Source organism: Schistocerca nitens, unplaced genomic scaffold, assembly GCF_023898315.1.
Source record: "Schistocerca nitens isolate TAMUIC-IGC-003100 unplaced genomic scaffold, iqSchNite1.1 HiC_scaffold_363, whole genome shotgun sequence".
NCBI classification, from domain to species: Eukaryota; Metazoa; Arthropoda; class Insecta; order Orthoptera; family Acrididae; genus Schistocerca; species Schistocerca nitens.
The window spans coordinates 4941762-4965658 of NW_026045897.1; the positions used below are offsets into that span (position 1 = coordinate 4941762).

General features: G+C 43.0%; 1 protein-coding gene across 3 annotated transcripts in view; it reads right to left on the reverse strand.

Annotated features, from left to right (window-relative positions):
* LOC126228348 (F-box/LRR-repeat protein 3-like) overlaps positions 1 to 23897 on the reverse strand; it is a 346691-nt gene that overhangs the window by 242082 nt on the left and 80712 nt on the right. For 2 of the 3 annotated variants that reach the window (XM_049942297.1, XM_049942296.1), the window contains exon 2: positions 5847 to 5919. The exons of the other annotated variant lie outside the window; for it this stretch is intronic. The gene's annotated coding sequence lies outside the window, so the exon portion shown is untranslated. The remainder of the gene's footprint in view (positions 1 to 5846; positions 5920 to 23897) is intronic. 3 annotated transcript variants of the gene reach the window in all.

The following is a 23897-nucleotide window of genomic DNA, read 5'->3' on the forward strand; positions in this document are numbered from 1 at the left end:
GCTACTCTATCTATCCTGTGCAAGCTTCTTCATCTCCCAGTACCTACTGCAGCCTACATCCTTCTGAATCTGCTTAGTGTATTCATCTCTTGGTCTCCCTCTACGATTTTTATCCTCCATGCTGTCCTCCAGTACTAAATTGGTGATCCCTCGATGTCTCAGAACATTTCCAACCAACCGATCCCTTCTTCTAGTCAAGTTGTGCCACAAGCTCCTCTTCTCCCCAGTTTTATTCAGTACCTCCTCATTAGTTATGTGATCTACCCATCTAATCTTCAGCATTCTTCTGTAGCACCACATTTCGAAAGCTTCATTTCTCTTCTTGTCTAAACTATTTATCGTCCACGTTTCACTTCCATACATGGCTACACTCCATACAAATACTTTCAGAAACGACTTCCTGACATTTAAATCTATACTCCATGTTAACAAATTTTTCTTCTTCAGAAACGACTACATTCCATTATCCTCGTTTTGCTTTTATTGATGTTCATCTTATACCCTCCTTTCAAGACACTGTCCATTCTGTTCAACTGCTCTTCAGATAGGTTAAGGGGAGGCAAACCTACGTTTACAGTATTTGTAGACTAAGGGAAAGCTTTCGACGATGTCGACTGGAACACTATCCTTGAAATTCAGAAGGTAGCAGGGGTAAAACACAGGGACCGAAAGGCAATTTACAACTTGTATAGTAACCAGAGGACAGTTGTAAGAGTCGAGGGGTATGAGAGGAGCAGTGGTTCATACAAGGTTGTAGCTTATTGCTAATGTTATTCAATCTGTACATTGAGCAAGCAGTAAAGGAAACGAAAGAAAAATTTGGAGTAGGAATTAAAATTCAGGAAGAAGGAATACGATCTTCGAGGTTTGCTGAAGACATTTTTATTCTGTCAGTGACAGCAAAGGAACTGGAAGAACAATTAACGGAATGGACATTGTTTGGAAGGAGGATATGAGATGAATATCAACAAAACCAAAGCAACGGTAATAGAATGTAGAAGAATTAAACCAGGTGATGCTGAGGGAATTAGATTAGGAAATGAGACAGATAAAGTAGTTGACAAGTTTTATTATTTGGGCAGAGAATAACTATTGACGGCCGAAGTAGGGAGGGTATAAGATGTAGACTGGAAATGCCAAGAAAGTTTATTCCCACGCGAGTCGTTGTATTGTTGCAGACCGTGAAACATGGCAGCTCCATCGTCGATCTGCACCAAGGAGGAAATGAGGACAGCGATTCGCCTTTTGTTTGCGGATGGTGATACAGTTGCGAAAATTATTCGTCAAATGCAATCGCGGTATGGTGACAGCCGTTTGTCGCGAAGCAAGATGTACGAACGGATAGCGCGCTTCAAACAGGGAAGAACACGAAGTGACGAGGAAACATCGGGTAGGCCATCGACGTCCACAACTGAGAACATATATATATTTTTTTTTTTACAGCAAATCGTTATTGTAGACGAAACATGGGGTGCATCATCACGAACCACAAAGTGAGGCTGCGAACACGATTTGGAAATACCCATCACCAGAAATGAAGAAATTTGAACGTGAACCATCTGCTGGTAAGATTAATTGTGGGACATGGAAGGTATGGTAGGCGTTCATTTCATCCAAAGAGGCGAAAACGTGAACAGTGAGAATTCTACATCTACGTTTATACTCCGCAAGCCACCAAACGGTGTGTGGCGGAGGGCGCGTTACGTGCCACTGTCATTACCTCCCTTTTCTGTTCCAGTCGCGTATGGTTCGCGGGAAGAACGACTGTCTGAAAGCCTCCGTCGGCGCTCGAATCTCTCTAATTTTTTAATTATTACGATGTGTTGCGAACTAAACTGAAATCTGCAATCAGATCGAGACGTCGCGGAAAATTGCGAAAAGGTGTCGTCCTGAAGCGTTATAACGCTCGGCCACATTCTGCCAAACGGAAGTAGTTGGGATTCGAATTTCTGGAATATCTGCCACAAGGTCCAGGCTAGGCTTCAAGCGGTTTCCATATGTTTGGACCACTGTAGGAAGTGCTCCGAGGAAGATGATTTGCAGCCGATGCAGGAGTCAATAATGAGGTGCAAAATTGATTACCAGTTCAACCAAAAACCTTTTCTTCCGACGGAGTCAAAAAAATTGTGAAACGTTGCACAAAGTGTGTTGACGTTCAGGGAGGTTATGTAGAAACATAATGCATGTTTCACTTTTCCATCATTAGAATAAATATTCCTTTTCTCCAAAGTTCCTATACTTTTCGACTTCCTCTCGCAGATTGAAGTGTTAGGAAGCCTTCTCTGAAAGTATTTGTATGGAGCCGAGGTATGTATGGAAGTGAAACATGTACGGTAAACAGTTTAGACATGAAGAGAAACGAATCTTTAGAAATGTGGTGCTACAAAAAGATGCTGAAGATTAGGTGGATAGATCATGTAGCTGACGAGGAGATACTGAGTGGAATTGGGAAGCAAACAAATTTGTGTCACAACCGGGCTACAGGAAGGTTGTAGGATACACTCTGATGCATCATGGGATCACCAATTTAGGACGAGGGAAGCGTGAGGGATAAAAATTGTAGTGGGAGACCACTAGGTGAATACAGCAAGCAGATTCCGAAGAATGTAAGTTGCAGCAGTTATTCAGAGATTGAAAGGCTTGCACAGTATAGAGTATCATGGAGAGCTGCATCAAACGAGTCTTCAGACTGAAGACAACAACAACAACAACGTTAAACTTTCGGCAATGTGGCATTTAGGCCAGGTAGCCATCCACCGGAACTGATCATGTACACATACCCTATAGACTAACTCCTTCTACGCCGTTTAGACAAAGAAATCGTGGAATATGTAACTAACTAGCTAGCGCACTGGAACGTTGGCACCACGGTTGATTATTCGACAGTACACGACCCGTACAAGACACTGGGCAGTACCTTCCAGAATTTAGGAGGCGGAGACAGTTTGAAGTGGGGACGGAAAGAGGGAAGATTAGTTTACAACGTCCCTTCGACGACGAGGTCATTAGTCAGATCAGAAGCTCCGTCTGGGACGGATACCAAATGAAATGGGAGGTGTCCTTTTCAAAAGCAACTACTTCGCCATTTTCCTTACGCAGTACAGGGAAACTACGGAAAACCTGACACTTGATGACGGACGGGGAATCACGGTCATCCCGCCATGCCGTGTGGAATTTGACCTGCAGCTCCCCACAGCCGGAGGAAAGACGTCTGCATCACCACTGTCAAGTGTGGTATCGATAGCTACGATGCCACAGTGTAGGTACAAGTTCTTAGGTTGGCACTACGCCACCGACACCGACGACAGCGGCCTCTAGCCGGCGCTGTGCAACTCTACGAGCGGCGCTCCAGATTCTAATCATAGTATGAAAGCTTTCACGACCGGATGACATATCTTCTGGTAAACCTTCCGGGATGTAAGGTCGTGGTCCATGAAACTCTTCAGCTCCTAACGTTTCGTCCAGAGTTGCGCTGGACATCTTCAGACTCACCGGAGGAGGAACACCCCTCTGAAGATGTCCAGCGCAGCTCTGGAAGAAACGTTAGGAGCTGAAGAGTTTCATGGACCACGACCTTACATCCCGGAAGGTTTACCAGAAGATATGCTCCAGATTCTGCCCATTTTGATTCCGAATAGACGACCAAGCAACATTGTTTCTATTTCATAGTGGGCGAGTGAGTACAGATTTTGCCTTTGTAACTTCTAGCCGATGTTAGATATGATTGATGTACAGCTTCGCACCTACGTGCTCGTCTCAGCCAAAGTTAAGTTACAATCTATGTATTCACATTCTTCCTATAGTAAAGGTGCTTTAAATTTACACGCAGTACTGAAGTACAGTAGCTCACCTTTTCCTGCTCCTACTCGCGTCCTTCACTCTCCACCTACTTTGCAGAAGCAGTTCACAGGAGCAGGCCCCCGCGCCACCTACCAGGCGGGATACAAAATCGAGTGCATGGTGGAGGGTACTTACCATCGAACTACATAATAGGGTTTCTTTCTGTTCCATTCTCGTATGAAGCGCGAAGAATGGCCGCATAAAATGCATCTGTGAGCTATGTAATTAGGCTAATCTCGTCTTCCCAGTCTCTACAGAAAAGAGAAGTGGGGTGGGTGTAGTAGTACGTTCCTTGAATCGTCACTTAGTGCTGGTTCTTGACTCGCACGGGTCAGCTGGCAGCCTCGTCCCCCCGCCACGGTGGCCACATCTGTGAGCACTCGTGCAGCCCCGCCGTTCGACACCCCCTCTGTTTCCTACCTGGTGCCGGTGCCACGCGCTTCGGCAGTGTTTTGGCTTAAGTCGTCCGAGTCTTTTACAGCACAGTCTTTTGCGCAGGAACAGTTAGATGTATCAGCTCGAAATGTATGTAACATATTAAGGTCTATGGTCCCTGGGAAATGTAAAAAAGTGAAGGATGTAAGTCAATGGAACCAAAATGTACGGTTATTTACATCATATAATTTGATACTTAAAAAGTCACTCATCAAAACCGACAGGGTATTTCTCGTTGACCTAAAAGCACGATATTTGGCAAGAATCGATGTTCCACATAACGACTAAAGGAAAAAAATCTGAAGATTTTAAATTTGTAATTCCATAACACGTAAAAAAATCGTTTTTCTCGTTTGTTATCTGACTGTGTTTCTGTCTGTCCGTCCGTCTATTAAGATCCGTTCTTTCTCAGAAAGGTGTAGACGTTTCGAGTTGAAATTTACGTCACATATTAAGATCTACAGTCACTTGGCGGGGTAATAAATGTAAGCGTCTAAGTTAACGCAGCCAAACGATACGGCCATTTATGTCACATATTGCGATACCCGCAAATTCACTCATCAAAAACTATAGGATACTCCCCGTCGGTCTAGAATCGTGAAATTTGGCAAAATGGAAACTTTAATGATACAACCGAACAGAAAAATCGGAGATCGTTAATGTGCAATTATATCATAAGAGAAAATATTTTTTGTCATTTGTTACCCTCGTAAGCCTTAGAATCCGTGTGAACCGATATCACGGCAGTATCAGTGTCGATAACAGGCAAAAACCCTCGGGAGCCTCGATACTCCGAATGGATGAACTGCCTACACACACAGTTAAGTTTGCACGGAACCGTCAATGCGCGAGTCCTGCCCATACCTGGCCCTCCTTTAAATTCTGTTTCATGGTAAAATTTATTTAATTTAGCGTAACAACATAAAATATTTGGAGACAGTTCCCACTCTCTGGCCGTCGAGTACAGACTAATCTACGAATGCGATTAGAGCCCCTTCACAAGAAAGTTGTCCCTTACACGAACGAAGGCTTTTAAAACACGTGACCACAGTCCTGGTCAGCAGAAAGGCTTTGCTTCTCACAGCATTTACAATTACCCGATTCCTCGGAAACTATTAGGTTTCTGGACTGCAGTGCATCAATATAACTTCCATATCCTGGAGTATTCTAAAATGATTCAAATGGCTCTGAGCACTATGGGACTTAACAGCTTTGGTCATCAGTTCCCTAAAACTTAGAACTACTTAAACCTAACCAACCTAAGGACATTACACAACACCCAGTCATCACGAGGCAGAGAAAATCCCTGACCCCGCCGGGAATCGAACCCGGGAACCCGGGCGTGGGAAGCGAGAACGCTACCGCACGACCACGAGCTGCGGACTGGAGTATTCTAACGATTGCAGTTGATCGGAATCTCTTCCTCCTTTATGAACTTCGAACTCTTTTTCGAGAAAATTAGATTTTACTATAATCCCCTATTAGTCTGTAGAAGCCACTCGAGATAGGTGGGTCACTGTATCCGACGCTTCCTGGCTGGTAGACAGAGAAACTTGTCACGGTTGTCTTACCTTCCCGAATACGTTGACAGGACAGCAGGAGGCAAGAGGACGCAGCCTAAAGCTCGGTAACCGCTCCTGATTCCTGTGTAAGAGAAGAGGTCGATTAATGAAGTATTCACAACGTGAATCACCATCAGTAATCCTTACAAGTTTCTTTATGACACTACAATACACTGAAGCACCAAAGAAACTGGTAAATGCATGCGTGTTCAAATACAGAGACAAGTAAACAGGCAGAATACGACGCTGCGGTCGGCAACGCCTTTGTAAGACAACAAGTGTCTGGCGCACTTCTTAGATCGGTTACTGTTGCTACAATCGCAGGATATCAAGATTTAAGTGAGTTCGACCGTGCTGTTACAGTCGGAGCGCAAGAGATGGCACACAGCATCTCCGAGGTAGTGATGAAGTGGGGATTTTCCCGTACGACCTTTTCACGGGTGTGCCGTGGTTATCAGGAATCCGGTAAAACATCAGACGTCCTAGATAGCTACGTCCGGAAAAAGATCCTGCAAGAACGAGACCAACGACGGCCGAAGACGGCTCTGAGCACTATGGGACTCAACTGCTGAGGTCATTAGTCCCCTAGAACTTAGAACTAGTTAAACCTAACTAACCTAAGGACATCACAAACATCCATGCCCGAGGCAGGATTCGAACCTGCGACCGTAGCGGTCTTGCGGTTCCAGACGACGGCCGAAGAGAATCGTTCAACGTGACACAAGTGCAACCCTTCCGCAAACTGCTCCATATTTCATGCTGGGCCATCAACAGATTTCAGCACGCGAACCATTCAACGAAACATCACCGACATGGGGTGTCGGAGCTGAAGGCCCACTACTGTACCCTCGATGACTGCACGACACAAAGCTTTACGCCTCGCCTTGGCCCGTCAACACAGACATTCGACTGTTCATGACTGGAAACATGTTGCCTGGTCGGATGAGTCTCGTTTCAAATTGTATCGAGCGGATGAACGTGTATGGGGATATAGACAATCTCATGAACCCATGGACCCTGCATGTCAGCATGAGACTGTTCAAGCTTGTGGAGGCTCTGGTGTGTGCAGTGGGAGTGGTATGGGACCCCTGATACGTCTAGATGCGACTCTGACAGGTTGCACGTAACTAAGCACCCTGTCTGATCACCTGCATCCATTCATGTCCATTGTGCATTCTGGCGGATTGCGCAATTCCAGCAGGACAATGCGACACCCCACACGTCCCAAATTGCTACAGAGTGTCTGCAGAAACACTCTTCTGAGTTTAAACACTTACGCTGGCCACATAACTCCCCAGACATGTACAGTCGGGCTCAAAAGTATCCGAACGATCTGAATTGCATTTCGCCTGGTTCGAATGCAACCCACATAAAACAGCTGTCTAGCAGGTCCTTTAACCGCTCCTTGGTAAAATCGTTTGACTATTGAAAATGGTTCCAACAAGTCACCACTAGAAAACACTGCTCTATATCACAATAACTCAAGATAAAGTAATACTACGACACTAAAAATATCAGGGAACACCTTATCACAGGTAAGATTGTCCTTAAGGCTTGTAAGCTCACTCTCATTATTACGTCAGATAGGTAATGCACGTAGTAAGTTCGTCGTATTCATGATTTCCTCTTCAAAGTAACATACCGTACTTATTACTAAACACAAAATGACATTAAAAATTTAAGTTACTCATGAGCAGCTAGTTGATAATATGTATGAATTTCAAATGACACGACGAACCGTCACGTTCTGCATAGGGATTCAAACTCAGGTCATGCAGACTAAGCAAAGATTTCGTGACTGACGGAAACTAACAGTCATTCCTGATTAGGCATACAGAGAGTGATATGCCTCGATTTTGGACAGTATCAGTTAGCAAATACCAACTTTAAATTACATAACGCAAACATTTTTAACGGATGCGAATTCCTACCCAGCACCTATTGTCCCTGTTAACGAACTACGAGAGATGTTAAATATTGCTTCTTAACAAGTAACTTATTTGAAATGCCGTGAGGTAAAGCTTTGTGTTGGACAGGGATTCGAACCCAGAACCTAAGAAGATAGATATCGAAGCACAATCAACTGTGACATATCGGATCTTCTCGGCAGTAGCTAGATGTTTTAACTGAAATGACGAGACGAAACATAAATTTTTTCCTTCCCCGGACTCCAACCCGGCACCTATCGCTGTTACAAAGACAGGTCAGCTACCGAATTTTTCTCCACCAGCAGCTCGGAATAACATCCTGAACTTACAGTGATCTCGAAAATAGTTCTGTCTCTCACTGGGAGTCGAAAACGTCAAATATCGTTAATGTTGACAACGAATGAAAATACATAAAAAATCGAAATTATTATCCACCAGCGGATAGGTGTTCTCATGTTAGAGCTTGATAATACATAATGAAATCTTTATTGCCGGGCCAGGATTCGAACCCATTCACGCGCAATATGTGGAGATGTTGAGGAATCTGGAGTTTTGAACGAACAACAAACTGTAGCCGAGCTGTATTGTCACGAGGGGATCGAATTCCGCGTTAAGGGCGGTCTGAGTTGCATTCCCAGTTCAGAACCAATTTTATCGACATACAGAAGCTCAGATAAAAGATGGAGTAAGTGTCCTGTGAGCCTACATAGCGTTTGTTTCGTCATTAGAAATAAATAACTAGTATAAGGAAGGTTACTGGTGATAGAGTTTCTACATGTCGCCACTCCAGACTTTATTGTGGCTCAACCTAACGTCTACTTGCTCTATAGCTACTCAGGCAAATTACTTGTTTTGAGGTCTATACCTTAATTAATGGAGAAGTGAACGCTGTTCACAAGTGATATTTAAAATATTCAATTGGATTTAAGGCGACAAAATTGCCCGTATTTGAAGCTACCAAGAGAAAAAGTAAGTTGCGAGAGCCGCTGTTAGCAAATGTCTGCAGGGAGTTCCTAATTGCTACTGTGGAAATTTAGCATAGAGGTCCTATAGTAATCAAAAGGTTCATTTCCTTCATACTTATCACCCTGGCATGTGAGTCTTAAGTGAAGAACGATATTGAAATTCGTATCGCTGATGGTCGATTGGAATTTCTTCAGAGACGCTGGTATTGCGAAGCAGCTTGGCAGTCACAAAGCCAAGATCTATGACCATTAACACAACTTACTGAGTCGAACTACCAAGAGGATTTGATGTGTAAAGGTTTTCTTCCAATTCGATATAGAATTTTTTCTGGAAATTCGCAGCTCCATAAAATACACTCCTGGAAATGGAAAAAAGAACACATTGACACCGGTGTGTCAGACCCACCATACTTGCTCCGGACACTGCGAGAGGGCTGTACAAGCAATGATCACACGCACGGCACAGCGGACACACCAGGAACCGCGGTGTTGGCCGTCGAATGGCGCTAGCTGCGCAGCATTTGTGCACCGCCGCCGTCAGTGTCAGCCAGTTTGCCGTGGCATACGGAGCTCCATCGCAGTCTTTAACACTGGTAGCATGCCGCGACAGCGTGGACGTGAACCGTATGTGCAGTTGACGGACTTTGAGCGAGGGCGTATAGTGGGCATGCGGGAGGCCGGGTGGACGTACCGCCGAATTGCTCAACACGTGGGGCGTGAGGTCTCCACAGTACATCGATGTTCTCGCCAGTGGTCGGCGGAAGGTGCACGTGCCCGTCGACCTGGGACCGGACCGCAGCGGCGCACGGATGCACGCCAAGACCGTAGGATCCTACGCAGTGCCGTAGGGGACCGCACCGCCACTTCCCAGCAAATTAGGGACACTGTTGCTCCTGGGGTATCGGCGAGGACCATTCGCAACCGTCTCCATGAAGCTGGGCTACGGTCCCGCACACCGTTAGGCCGTCTTCCGCTCACGCCCCAACATCGTGCAGCCCGCTCCAGTGGTGTCGCGACAGGCGTGAATGGAGGGACGAATGGAGACGTGTCGTCTTCAGCGATGAGAGTCGCTTCTGCCTTGGTGCCAATGATGGTCGTATGCGTGTTTGGCGCCGTGCAGGTGAGCGCCACAATCAGGACTGCATACGACCGAGGCACACAGGGCCAACACCCGGCATCATGGTGTGGGGAGCGATCTCCTACACTGGCCGTACACCACTGGTGATCGTCGAGGGGACACTGAATAGTGCACGGTACATCCAAACCGTTATCGAACCCATCGTTCTACCATTCCTAGACCGGCAAGGGAACTTGCTGTTCCAACAGGACAATGCACGTCCGCATGTATCCCGTGCCACCTAACGTGCTCTAGAAGGTGTAAGTCAACTACCCTGGCCAGCAAGATCTCCGGATCTGTCCCCCATTGAGCATGTTTGGGACTGGATGAAGCGTCGTCTCACGCGGTCTGCACGTCCAGCACGAACGCTGGTCCAACTGAGGCGCCAGGTGGAAATGGCATGGCAAGCCGTTCCACAGGACTACATCCAGCATCTCTACGATCGTCTCCATGGGAGAATAGCAGCCTGCATTGCTGCGAAAGGTGGATATACACTGTACTAGTGCCGACATTGTGCATGCTCTGTTGCCTGTGTCTATGTGCCTGTGGTTCTGTCAGTGTGATCATGTGATTTATCTGACCCCAGGAATGTGTCAATAAAGTTTCCCCTTCCTGGGACAATGAATTCACGGTGTTCTTATTTCAATTTCCAGGAGTGTATATCAGAAAAAAAAGCTCACACACGGTGGCCCCTACCACGGTTAGAACTGACGACTGATTGAGTCGTTCTGACCCGAAACACGGGCGGTACCAGCGGGCTACGGACACACTCCTGCCTGTTTCCCGCCCTCATCTCGGTATTGGTCGCTCAGCCTCATAACGCATCGTGAAAGATACTAAAAGTTGTCACTTACGTGAAGAATAGCATTTCTTTAGGCAAAAAATTGAATTTTCTGTCTCAGTGTCTTAGTTTACATGAGGATTATATAGCACGAGTCATTCAAATGGAAAGGGAATATCAAGCGAATTTAGCGAGTCAATTCAGTGCCATACGTGGAAGTGATTGCACTGTCATAGTGTTGCCAAATGTTTGTGACGATGTTGCCAATTCTCAGGTGTGCTAGGAACAGCTCTGTAGGGTTATAGGAGGAGAATCCCGTGCTGGTGTCATAGGAGGATACGGATAGGAGGCGCAGGGTTTGGTTACTATGGGGCGTTTTCTCCTACCAGTTGTGTCAAACATTCAGGTGTATAATCTTCCATCACGATTATAGCTTCCTACAAAATAGATACGAATAAAACACTTACCTTGTTACTTTGTGACAAAAGATTATTTCACTACAATAAAAAGTCTTTGGAAATCACTTATTCCCAAATGTCACAAAAGTAAGATAACATACACTTTGCACCTCGAAATCGATTGCACCTATGTGCAGTCTTGTGACGTTTAAATAAATCGTTTTAACGGCACTAAATCGTGGTTTGTGAATCATTTACCAGCCGTACTCTGCCGCATTTCACTGGCTGGAAGGCAAAAAGCTTACTGACAAATTTCATAGAAGGAAAAGGGGGACGAAATGTCTCCCACTGGAAGGTGAGGTTGTTTTATTTCAATTATTACAAAATCAGGTAAAACGAACAGTCAGGTTGTCAGTATAAGCACATTACTGTTGTCAGTATGTTGCACTGCCCAGGGCCTGTAATGATAAAAGGCCCGTTTAGGTCAGGCATATTGTATATAGAAGTGGAAGGGAGAGCACCGCTAAATTCTAATACGTATGCACTGCATACACACAGAAATTACTGTTACAGTGTACTTATGGAGCCCAATGAGTGAATTGCGTATTTTCCGGTGAGAAAGAGCACTGGCAAAGAGTCTTCGCTACATTAGGTTACTTAATCTGTTGTCACTCTGAGCTAGAATTTATGGTCAGCGACTAAGTGTAGGGTCAATGAGTCGGATGCGAGTTTTGCAACTGTGAAATTCTTTCCTACATTATAAAAGCAAATATTAAATTTGAACTAATATTGCGAAAATTTTGTACTTGGATAGCTTAGAATGAACATTTTTCGGTTTACTGCAAAGGAAAACTATTGATTTTCTAAAACATTCTGTGTCATACACAACTTGAAACAGGTCATGTCGACCAAATCATATGGAAGAACTGACAGCGACGTATATCGAAAGGCAGTAAGGTCTCTTGTTTTTTGGTTTGGCAGTACTCGATAGCCATTTCTAAGCGCAAGTAAATGAAGAAAGGCAGCGCGTTTTTGTCATCAAGTAACGTCTTCATCAAGCACTTTAGTTTTAATGTAATCTACGAGTTATTACTGATGTTTGATATTAACATGGAAAGGATTCCGTAGACAGGTAAAGAACCTGTTCTTGGGAAACTACTTCTATAATGACCAAAAGGCAGCAAATGATCTTCAAGTACAGTGTTCCAGCAGCGGTATGAAGAAAATTATAGTAATAATGACGGTAATAATCGAATTATCCGGTAACTTCACAATTCGCAGTGGATTTTCTCGAACTAAGAAATTTGCTGAATTTGTGAAAATTTCAAAATGGCTTCACATCGAGCCTATGATGCCTAGAAGACTCTTTACATCCTGCTGACATGAGAATAGCATAATCTCCGCTTCAGAAGCTTGCTTCTACTTAACCATTTAATAGTCTCGCGTTTATTCACCGTGACTAATTTTGTAAGCCAAGCACATCATCCGTTACAGCACACTCCTGGGGCTGGGAAATGTGGCCACAATGGTCTGGCGGAACGAACTATCACAGGTGCAATGCGTGGGTTCAGGTATTTACTTTTAAGAGGGACAAACAAATTTACTTTACCCCCGGTAACATCAAGAGAAAGATGTTATAATCCAGAATCCGCATTAAACATCACGTTCCTTCATTACCAACTAGGCAGAGCCGGTTTACGTTGGGAAATGACATAGCGGAAGTCATGGTAAACAGAAATACAGTCGCCAGTAAACTTACTTACATTAGAAAATTTTATTTTATTTGATTAACCGATAGCCATTTAAAGGAACAGGGCTCTTACTTTACTAGTACTTGATTGAACTAGAGACGTTGAAAAATTTGGTGCTGCAACGGTGATTCGAATTCGTATCTTCTCTTTCGAGGATCTGAATCTCTCGGAACTAGTTCAATCATTTTGTTCCTTTTCTCAAGACTGCAGTCTTCTCTAGGTCTCTTCCAAACGTAAGTATATGGGTCCGAATCCTGATCCAGTACAAAAATATTCAAAATTTCATTTCAAGCCCTATCACGTGCACACCGGCCTTTTAGTGAAAATTAACGTGCATTTTTAATGTCTGTTCATGTGTTGCCAACAATCGCAATAGGTGTCGTTACTTCTAGTCAAACACGCACACATCTTACTATTGGTGAGTAAGGGACTGATACTTAAGCTATATTCGTGGATGCACGGTAGGTGAGCAGTTCGATTGTCGCTTGGGCACAAAAGTTTGTATCCTTATTTTAGAGTCAAGCACCTAGCAGCTGGTAAGAAAAACCGATACGTAACATTTGATTTTACTTAGTTGACAATCCGATTACGTGTTGGGTTCGTATCTCCGTCACAGAACTTCCCATCATGCACTTCGTCTTTAAATGCATGCACACTTTGTTACTTCTGAATAGAGGTATATCAGACATCTTTCGTGGTTAGTTAACAGGGACGAAAGGGTCTTGATAGAAGTCCCGGTTTATCACAAAAACTGTCGTCTTTTATTTTCAAGTTTAGATATGGTTACTTGTATTGGCAAAAACTTCGGTAATTCATGACCCTTCACGGCTAGTCATCAATATGATATGATTAAATTAGATTACATTACATTAATTCTTGTATTATAGATCATGAATACGATATTTCGTAATGATGTGGAACGTGTCATTTTAATGAAAGATTTCTTTACATACCATGATTCAATTCCTTTACAATTTTTTTACCCTCTCTCTCTCATTCTTTTTGATTTTTGTCTCTCTCTCTCTCTCTCTCTCTCTCTCTCTCTCACACACACACACACACACACACACACATTCTTTTTTTTTATTTTTATTTGTTTGTTGTGCTCGACTATCGGCGAGGCACGAAAGCGTCTGTGAATGAATTTCTTAGTTTTGAGTACACTTACGAAAGAAATATAAAAACAACTATGAGAGTTACTGATTTATGATGCTAAGTTTGCAGTCAGTTCTGAGTATTATTAGTAACTACGCTCCAGTCACTAAACCTAGTTACAGAAGTGCGAATCAGACGCATTACATATTCCAGGCCGTAGCAGCCGCGACTTGGAGACACCAGCTATGGTCACTTCCCAGCCCGCTGTAAGATCACATCGGTTCGTCCTCTTCCTGCTGGTATTGTAACTGAGATTTGGCAACAAGGCAACATATGTTTGGCAACTCTGTGATCGACGAGTTACTTCCCGGTGTGCACGGAATTAAGCGTCAAAGTTCACTTGATTTTACCTGTCATTTCCATTGAATAATCTGAGTTATTATCGCTTGAGGTGTAACAAAATATTGTAAATTTACGGTTTTCAGCCCAGGAAAGTCATTGCGCGTGGAAATCGCAACTATTCTCGTCCTTCTAATAGCGGTTTACGAGTTCTAGCTACTACTGGTCTCGTAAGAGTAAGCTAAGACACATACTTCTTCGCCAGCTCTGTGGTAACGTGCTGACCTGTGGAAAGGTGTCTGATACGGTTCGCAGATCCAGTGTAACTGAGTGTGGCGTTTTTATGCCTTCTGTGGAAGAGCTACAAGCAGTCAGATCAAACATCGATAAGGAAATCGTAAGAAAATACTTTCGGCTCATAGTGCAATGGTGAAAAACTTATAATGCTGCACAACAGGTAACGCCTCTTTCCGCTGCTGACAAGCAAATTTTGAGTTTCTAGGAATGCATAACTTTATTTATGAAATGCCACATTTGCATACCTCTTGAGTATGACACAGCATACCAATTAAACACAGACCCAATCAAAATCTAAGTGTGTAGTATTTTACCAATTCGTGACGATAGAGGCTACGTTTGTGTACAGATACTTAGTTTTATTAAAACAGACTTTCGTCGTAAGGTTATCGTGGTTAGTTTTATTTCATTTTTTATAGTACAATTCACAATTTTCGTAAGGTTTCCTTTAATGTTCTTAAAACAATAGTAAACATGAGAGAGAGAAAAATGGTTCAAATGGCTCTGAGCACTATGGGACTTAACTGCTGAGGTCATCAGTGCCCTAGAACTTAGAATTACTTAAACCTAACTAACCTAAGGACATCACACACATCCATGCCCGAGGCAAGATTCGAACCTGCGACCGTAGCGGTCGCGCGGTTCCAGATTGTAGCGCCTAGAACCGCTCGGCCACACCGGCCGGCCATGAGAGAGAAGTTACTCATCAAAGATATATGCGAATTCTCTGATTTCATCTATAACAGTCTGAAAATGCACATGCAGTTATTGATTACATGCATGTATAAAACTGGTTCTGAGTTAAAGCTGTCAAACAAGGTTTGAAGAAGAATAAAATGCCACTACCAGACGACAGCTAATGTAAAAAATACTTTTCCGACGTATTTTGACACGATGCGCTTTACCCATACATAATACAAAAGTTTCGAGATGCATCTACTGTCTGGCTGTCTATTAAACCTGAAATAAACAAAATGTCGCAGAAGTTAGTCCTTTTTCCTCATACGACTATTTTGGGTTGAGAAGTGAAGGAAATTATGTTACAAGTACCATTAGATTGATAATTTTAGCTTACAGCAGAATTGCGTTTTAAAAAGTATAGTAGTGAATGTACTCGAACACGCGATATCATTACGCCACTAGCTGACACGTAGCTATAACAGCTCCAGAAGCCAACAACAATTCCCCCACAACTTCTGCATTCCACAGCGCTGTGGGATAATGCATATCGCCAGGTCAATACTTATGAGAGACAAACAGTTATACCTTTTCTTTTGCACTGCACGACGTTTTCAACAAACCGATAGCGCAATAGAGTAGCTCAAGTGGAAAGTAACAAATGGTTCAAATGGCTCTGAGCACTACGGGACTTAACATCTTAGGTCATCAGTCCCCTAGAACTTAGAACTACTTAAACCTAACTAACCTAAGGACATCATACACATCCATGCCCGAGGCAGGATTCGAACCTGCGACCGCAGCAGTCCCGCGGTTCCGGACTGAATCGCCTAGAACTGCACGGCCACCGCGGCCGGCGGAAAGGAACACTTCCTATTTTAATTTCTGCATCCTACACTGTTGGCAGTTCTGTGTTGGTGGCAGTTAAGTGATTTTATTTTGGTGATTACAAAATAAAGATGAATGCATGCACTGGGTAGCCGAGGCAGCTAGTTCATGGTGATTCGGCCAACCAAGTAAATGAATTTACTGAACATGCTGCAAATTGATACAGGAGTCGGAATTCTCAGCCAGTGTGGTACAACGGCGTTATGATAGAAAAATGAGCCCCTGAGAAGAGGATTGGGTGGTCTGTTGGGCTGATGATAGGTTCATATGTCTATGGTCTAGGTTCGATTCCAACTTCGGTCACTGATTTTAGATAGGGAAGACAGATTCCATTCTCTTCTGGCTACAACAAGTGAAGAAGATATAATGGCATTGTGGTCTGAAATTCACATTAAAAATGATATTCCTTCTCTACCAAGTAGACGTTAGGTTGAGCCACAAAGTCTGGAGTAGAAACCCTATTACCAGTAACCTTCCTTATACTAGTTATTTATTTCTAGTGACGAAACAAACGCTATGTAGGCTCACAGGACACTTATTCCATCTTTTACCTGAGCTTCTGTATGTCGATAAAATTGGTTCTGAACTGGGAATGCAACTCAGACCGCCCTCGTGACAATACAGCTCGGCTACAGTTAGTTGTCCGTTCAAAACTCCAGATTCCTCAACATCTCCACATATTGCGCGTGAATGGGTTCGAATCCTGGCCCGGCAATAAAGATTTCATTATGTATTATCAAGCTCTAGCATGAGAACACCTATCTGCTGGTGGATAATAATTTCGATTTTTTATGTATTTTCAATCGTTGTCAACACTAACGATATTTGACGTTTTTGACTCCCAGTGAGACATATAACTATTTGCGAGATCACTGTAAGGTCAAGGATATTATTCCGAGCTGCTGGTGGAGAAAAATTCGGTAGCTGACGTCTCTTTGTGTGTAGTCAGCAACGATACGTGTGGGGTTCGATTACCAGTCAGCACTGAACTCTTCGTCATATTATTTCTAGTTCAAACATGCTCACATGTCGCTTCTGGTGTGATGTTGTTGTGGTTTTCAGTCCTGAGACTGGTTTCATGCAGCTCTCCATGCTACTCTATCCTGTGCAAGCTTCTTCATCTCCCAGTACCTACTGCAACCTACATCCTTCTGAATCTGTTTAGTGTACTCATCTCTTGGTCTCCCTCTACGATTTTTACCCTCCACGCTGCCCTCCAATGCTAAATTTGTGATCCCTTGATGCCTCAAAATATGTCCTACCAACCGATCCCTTCTAGTCAAATTGTGCCACAAACTTCTCTTCTCCCCAATCCTATTCAATACCTCCTCATTAGTTACGTGATCTACCCACCTTATCTTCAGCATTCTTCTGTAGCACCACATTTCAAAAGCTTCTATTCTCTTCTTGTCCAAACTGGTTATCGTCCATGTTTCACTTCCATACATGGCTACACTCCATACAAATACTTTCAGAAACGACTTCCTGACATTTAAATCTATACTCGATGTTAACAAATTTCTCTTCTTCAGAAACGATTTCCTTGCCATTGCCAGTCTACATTTTGTATCCTCTCTACTTCGACCATCATCAGTTATTTTACTCCCTAAATAGCAAAACTCCTTTACTACTTTAAGGGTCTCATTTCCTAATCTAATCCCCTCAGCATCACCCGATTTAATTTGACTACATTCCATTATCCTCGTTTTGCTTTTGTTGATGTTAATCTTATATCCTCCTTTCAAGACACTGTCCATTCCGTTCAACTGCTCTTCCAAGCCCTTTGCTGTCTCTGACAGAATTACAATGTCATCGGCGAACCTCAAAGTTTTTACTTCTTCTCCATGAATTTTAATACCTACTCCGAATTTTTCTTTTGTTTCCTTTACTGCTTGCTCAATATACAGATTGAATAACATCGGGGAGAGGCTACAACCCTGTCTCACTCCTTTCCCAACCACTGCTTCCCTTTCATGCCCCTCGACTCTTATAACTGCCATCTGGTTTCTGTACAAATTGTAAATAGCTTTCGCTCCCTGTATTTTACCCCTGCCACCTTCAGAATTTGAAAGAGAGTATTCCAGTTAACGTTGTCAAAAGCTTTCTCTAAGTCTACAAATGCTAGAAACGTAGGTTTGCCTTTCCTTAATCTAGCTTCTAAGATAAGTGGTAGGATCAGTAGTGCCTCCCATGTTCCAACATTTCTTCGGAATCCAAACTGATCTTCCCCGAGGTCAGCTTCTACCCGTGTTTCCATTCGTCTGTAGAGAATACGCGTTAGTATTTTGCAGCTGTGACTTATTAAACTGATTGTTCGGTAATTTTCACATCTGTGAGCACCTGCTTTCTTTGGGATCGGAATTATTATATTCTTCTTGAAGTCTGAGGGTATTTTGTCTGACTCATACATCTTGCTCACCAGATGGTAAAGTTTTGTCAGGACTGGCTCTCCCAAGGCTGTCAGTAGTTCTAATGGAATGTTGTCTACTCCCGGCGCCTTGTTTCGACTCAGGTCTTTCAGTGCTGTGTCAAACTCTTCACGCAGTATCGTATCTCCCATTTCATCTTCATCTACATCCTCTTCCATTTCCATAATATTGTCCTCAAGTACATTGCCCTTGTATAGGCCCTCTATATACTCCCTCCACCTTACTGCTTTCCCTTCTTTGCTTAGAATTGTGTTTCCATCTGAGCTCTTGATATGCATACAAGTGGTTCTCCTTTCTCCAAAGGTCTCTTTAATTTTCCTGTAGGCGGTATCTATCTTACCTCTAGTGAGATAACCCTCTACATCCTTATATTTGTCCTCTAGCCATCCCTGCTTAGCCATTTTGCACTTCCTGTCGATCTCATTTTTGAGACGTTTGTATTCCTTTTTGTCTGCCTCATTTACTGCATTTTTATATTTTCTCCTTTCATCAATGAAATTCAGTATTTCTTCTGTTACCCAAGGATTTCTACTAGCCCTCGTCTTTTTACCTACTAGGTCTTCTGCTGCCTTCACTACTTCATCTCTCAAAGCTACCCATTCTTCTTCTACTGTATTTCTATCCCCCCTTCCTGTCAATTGTTCCCTTATGCTCTGCCTGAAACTCTCTACAACCTCTGATTTAGTCAGTTTATCCAGGTCCCATCTCCTTAAATTCCCACCTTTTTGCAGTTTCTTCAGTTTTAATATACAGTTCATAACCAATATATTGTGGTCAGAGTCCACATCTGCCCCTGGAAATGTCTTACAATTTGAAACCTGGTTCCTAAATATCTGTCTTACCTGTATATAATCTATCTGAAACATGTCAGTATCTCCAGGCTTCTTCCATGTATACAACCTTCTTTTATGATTCTTGAACCAAGTGTTAGCTATGATTAAGTTGTGCTCTGTGCAAAATTCTATCAGGCAGCTTACTCTTTCATTTCTTAGCCCCAATCCATATTCACCTACTACGTTTCCTTCTCTCCCTTTTCCTACTACCGAATTCCAGTCAACCCATGACGATTAAATTTTCGTCTCCCTTCACTATCTGAATAATTTCTTTTATTTCATCATACATTTCTTCAATTACTTCGTCATCTGCAGAGCTAGTTGGCTTATAAACTTGTACTACTGTAGTAGGCGCGGGCTTCGTGTCTATCTTGGCCACAATAATGTGTTCACTATGCTGTTTGTAATAGCTTACCCGATCTCCTTTTTTTTTTATTCATTATTAAACCGACTCCTGCATTACCCCTGTTTGATTTTGTATTTATAACCCTGTTTTCACCTGAGCAGAAGTCTTGTTCCTGCTGCCACCGAACTTCACTAATTCCCACTATATCCAACTTTAACCTATACATTTCCCTTTTTCAATTTTCTAACCTACCTGACCGATTAAGGGATCTGACATTCCACGCTCCGATCCGTAGAATGCCAGTATTCTTTCTCCTGATAACGACATCCTCTTGAGTAGTCCCCGCCCGGAGATCCGAATGGGGGACTATTTTACCTCCGGAATATTTTACCCAACAGGACGCCATTATTATTTAACCATACAGTAAAGCTGCATGCCCTCGGGAAAAATGACAGCCGTAGTTTCCCCTTGCTTTCAGCCGTTCGCAGTACCAGCACAGCAAGACTGCTTAGGTTAGTGTTACAAGGCCATATCAGTCAATCATCCAGCCTGTTGCCCCTGCAACTACTGAAAAGGCTGCTGCCCCTCTTCAGGAACCACACGTTTGTCTGGCCTCTCAACAGATACCCCTCCGTTGTGGTTGCACCTACGGTACGGCTATCTGCATCGCCGAGGCACGCAAGCCTCCCCACCAACGGCATGGTCCATGGTTCTTGGGGGGGGGGGGGGGGGGGGCTTCTGGTGTAACATTCTAGAGAAAACGAACGTTAAGTATAGGTTTGTTTGTTTCTGGTGTAATAAACCTATACTTAACGTTCGTTTTCTCTAGAATGTAGCAGCGATAGGTGCCGGGTTGGAGTCCTGGGAAGGAAAAAATTAATGTTTCGTCTCGTCATTTCAGTTAAAACATCTTGCTACTGCCGAGAAAATCCGATATGACACAGTTGATTGTGCTTCGAGAACAACCCGATTAGGTTCTGGGTTCGAATCTCTGTCCCACACAAAGCTCTATCTCACGACATTTCAAGTAAGTTACTTGTGAAGAAGCAATATTTAACAACTCTCGTAGTTCGTTAACAGGGACACTAGATGCTGGGTAGGAATTCGTGACCATTAGAAATGTTTACGTTATGTAATTTAAAGTCGATGTTTCCTGTCTAAACTCGAGGTATATCACTCTCTGTATGCCTAGTCAGCAATGACTGTTAGTTTCCGTCAGTCACGAAATCTTTTCTTGGTCAGCATGACCTGGGTTTGAATCCATATGCAGAACGAGACGGTTCATCGTGTCATTTGAAGTTCATACATATTCTCAACTAACAGCTCGTAAAAAACTTAATTTTTTAATGTTATTCTGTGTTAAATAATAAGTACGGTATGTTACTTTGAAGAGGAAATCATGAATACGATGAAATTACTACGTGCGTTACCTATTTGACGTAATAATGAGAGTGGTAACATTTCAGGTATGTCATTCATTGTAATAAATGTGAGCTTACAAGCCTTAAGGACAGTCTTATCTGTGATAAGGTGTTCCCTGATAGTTGTAGTATCGTGGTGTTACTTTACATCTTGAGTTATTGCGACACAGAGCAGTGTTTTCTAGTGGTGATTTGTTGGAAACCATTTTCAATAGTCAAACGACTGTAGCGAGGAGCGATTAGAGGACCTGCTAGACAGCTGCGTTATGAGGGTTGTATGCGAATCAGGCGAAATGCAATTCAGGTCGTTCGGATACTTTTGAGCACCACTGTACATCCAATTTTCGTCTTGTGTCATAGCTGTGGATTGTGTGATTTTGAGCGATGAGTAGTCTTTTTTGTATGTAAGTTTTGGATGAGTGGTCTTTTTGTATGTAAGTTTTGCTTTAAATACATTATATTTTCAAGTATATATATGCAAGGAAGTGGCAGGATCATCCTTTTTTGAAACAAAGGTCTACATGATTTACGATTATCTACCCCTTCCATTATTCTTACAATTTTTTTTTTTAAATTTTGAATCTTTTGATGGCATCTCCTGAATTTCCCCAGAACATGATCCCATACCGGAGGTGAGAGTGTACAACTGCATAATATACAGACTGAAGAGTACAATTTTTTAATTTATGTAACACAAAACAAGAAGTACTTAATTTTTTGTTCATTTGCTCAATATGTGCTTTCCATTTCAAGTTGTCTTGTAGATGGATTCCAAGAAATTTGGTACATGCTGTTTTGGCAATTGTCTGTCCATATAGCTCTAGATTGGGTGATATCAGATTTTTTGTTTGTGGTGTGTATATATCCATAGCTACAGTTTTTTCCAGTGTTTATTATTAAGTCATTGTCATCAAAGTAACGTGTTACCCTGTCAGTGGCTTCTCTTATGTTTTTTTACAAGAGTTTCTTCTGAGTTTCCTGTAATTAGAACAGTTGTATTATCAGCAAATTGAAATATTTTACTGCTGTCATTGCTAAGTTTAGGTCATTTACATAGAGTAAGAACAGAACAGAACCCATTACTGATCCTTGTGGCACTCCATATTTAACAGTCAGTGGCTTAGAATGCACTAAGGGTTGAGCAGTGTACAGCGCACAGAGACTTTGGAAGGCGCTGAGTGAGACTGAGCAGAGAACACAATTGGGAAAGCTGTGTCGCCGAATGTACTCGGTGGCCTGATACAAGGCGAAAACCTCAGCTGGAAGTGTGCTGAAAGCCGATATCGAAAGACACGGGTGCCAATGACAAAGGCACACCTGATCCAACAGTCACTCGGAGAGCCATCAGTGTATACAAAGGTACTATCGCTAAGTTCCATGCGAAGGTCGTAAAACTGAAGGCGATAGACAGAGACTGGAGTAGGGTCCTCAGGAAGCGAATGTAGGCCAAGGTTAACATGGGCTGCTTCACGAAGCCAAGGGAAAGCTGCAGGTAATGTGAAGTTAAACCACTGAAGCGAATGCCGAAAGCGGACTCCAGGAGGTAACAGGGAAAAGGGACACGAACCTCCTCCCCCTTCTTCTCCATCAGTCTTCTAACTGGTTTGTTGCGGCCTGCCACGAATTCTTCTCCTGTTGTAACCTCTTCATCTCCGAGTAACACTTGTAAACAATATTCTCAATTATTTGCTGGATGTATTCTAATCTCTGCCGTCCTCTACAGTTTTTGCTCTCTACACTTCCCTCTAGTACCATGGAAGTCATTCCCTCATGTCTTAGCAGATGTCCTACCATCCTGTCCCTTCTCCTTATCAGTGTTTTCCACATATTCCTTTCCTCTCAGATTCTGCGCAGAACCTCCTCATTCCTTACCTTATCACTCCAACTAATTTTCAACATTCGTCTGTAGCACCACATCTCAAATGCTTCGATTGTCTTCTGCTCCGGTTTTCGCACAGACCATGTTTCACTACTACACAATGCTGTACTCCAGATGTACATTCTCAGAAATTTCTTCCTCAAACTAAGGCTGATATTTGATATTAGTGGCCTTCTCTTGGCCTGGAATGCCCTTTTTGCCAGTGCTAGTCTGCTTTTGATGTCCTCCTTGGTTTGTCCGTCATTGGTTATTTTACTGCCTAGGTAGCAGAAGTCCTTAACTTCCTCTACTTCATGACCATCAATCTTGCTGTTAAGTTTCTCGCTGTTCTCATTTCTACTACCTCTCATTACCTTCGTTTTTCTTCGATTCACTCTCAATCCATACTGTGCACTCATTAGACTGTTCATTCCGTTCAGCAGATCATGTCATTCTTCTTCACTTTCACTCAGGATAGCAATGTCATCATCGAATTTTATCATTGATATCCTTACACCTTGAATATTAAGTTCACTCCTGAACCTTTCTTTTATTTCCATCATTGCTTCCTCGATGTACACATTGAACAATAAGGGAAAAAGGCTATATCCTTATCGTACACCCTTTTTAATACGAGCACTTCGTTCTTGGTCATCCACTCTTATTATTCCCTCTTGGCTGTTGTACCCGACCCGTCTCTCCTTATAGCTTACCCCCCCCCCTATTTTTCTCAGAATTCCGAACATATTGCACCGTTTTCCACTATCGAACGCTTTTCCCAGGTCGACATATCCTATGAACGTGTCTTGATTTTTCTTTAGTCTTGCTTCCATTATTAACCGCAACGTCAGAATTGCCTTTCTCGTGCCTTTACCTTTTCTAAACCCAAACTGATCGTCATCTAGCGCATCCTTAATTTTCTTTTCCATTCGTCTG